General features: G+C 34.2%; 1 non-coding gene across 1 annotated transcript; it reads left to right on the top strand.

Annotated features, from left to right (window-relative positions):
• Window positions 1–574: 574 nt before the first annotated feature.
• Window positions 575–627, top strand: LOC115148004 (U7 small nuclear RNA). The gene has a single exon (XR_003866579.1). It is a non-coding gene; the product is annotated as a U7 small nuclear RNA (small nuclear RNA).
• Window positions 628–1258: the final 631 nt, after the last annotated feature.

The raw sequence follows: 1258 nt of genomic DNA on the forward strand, positions 1-1258 counted from the left end.
CTGAACGATTAGGTGAGAAATCGGAGATAAGTTGGAATTGAAATTTTTCATGTTACAGTATATTGTTGTAAATGAGTCGATCTTGAATTGTGGTGACATTTGCATCCCTTTGCAACCATGAAAAACACTTAGTTGCACATCATCCACATGACAAAATACTACAGTTTACTACAGAATACTAAAGTACTTAGTATATAATTCTGTAGTAAACGGTAGTATACTGTAGAATACTACTGTATAGTACACACTATAGTATCCCTCAATCGTGTAGTGCTTACTATAGAATTTTGTTGTATACTCTAGGATACTATAATAAATACTACAATATTATCTGCAAAGAAAACACTGTAGTAAATACTACAGTAATGTCAGCAAAAACACTACACTTTTTTTTTGCTATAGTAAATACACCAGTTTTTAATTTGCAGATACCCTGCCCATTCCCCTCCTCGATATCCAATTTTGTGCCACCCATAAGTTAAAACCTACATTCCAAGTATAGACTATATATTGTGTTCCCGACAGGTTACAGAAAAGAGCAGAAGCTCTAAACTACCTACCTACAGGTTATGGAAAATGTGCTCTTTTTGTATTTCTCCAGTAGGTTTTCTCAAGGAGAAAGCCTGCACTTCCATGTCAAAGATAATGAAACTAAAATACTATAGTAAATACTTCAGCAATGTCTGCAAAACACTACAGTAAATACTACAGTATACTACAGTCTGCAAAAACACTACAGTATACTAAAGTATACTATAGTATTTTTTCATGTGGGCATATACTGTATGTTTTTGTTTATATTGAACTGTTAATCAATGATAAAACAAGTCCTTTTTACTGCAAACCTTTATGTTTGCAGGGGCAGCAGGTAGCCTAGTGGGAAGAGTGTTGGATTTGTAACCAAAAGGTTGCAAGATCAAGTCCCTGAGCTGACAAGGTACAAATCTGTCCTTCTGCCCCAGAACAAGACAGTTAACCCACTGTTTCTAGGCCGTCATTGAAAATAAGAACGTGTTCTTAACTGACTTGCCTAGTTAAATAAAACAACTGTTTAGGGTACTTAGGGTAAGCAAATTGGCTCGTTGAGCTGTAGTGACATGTTTTGGGGATTTAGAGATAGCTATCTATTATTTTGAATGCTAGAAAGTGAACAAAGGTATTTCATATATTGTATAGATCAATGGAAAAAAAGAAGGCAATTAAAATGATATATTTTTTACTAGTATAATGTGTCCCTCAGTTTTATGTAATTGGTGTT

Source organism: Salmo trutta, chromosome 14 (assembly GCF_901001165.1).
Source record: "Salmo trutta chromosome 14, fSalTru1.1, whole genome shotgun sequence".
Lineage (NCBI taxonomy): Eukaryota > Metazoa > Chordata > Actinopteri > Salmoniformes > Salmonidae > Salmo > Salmo trutta.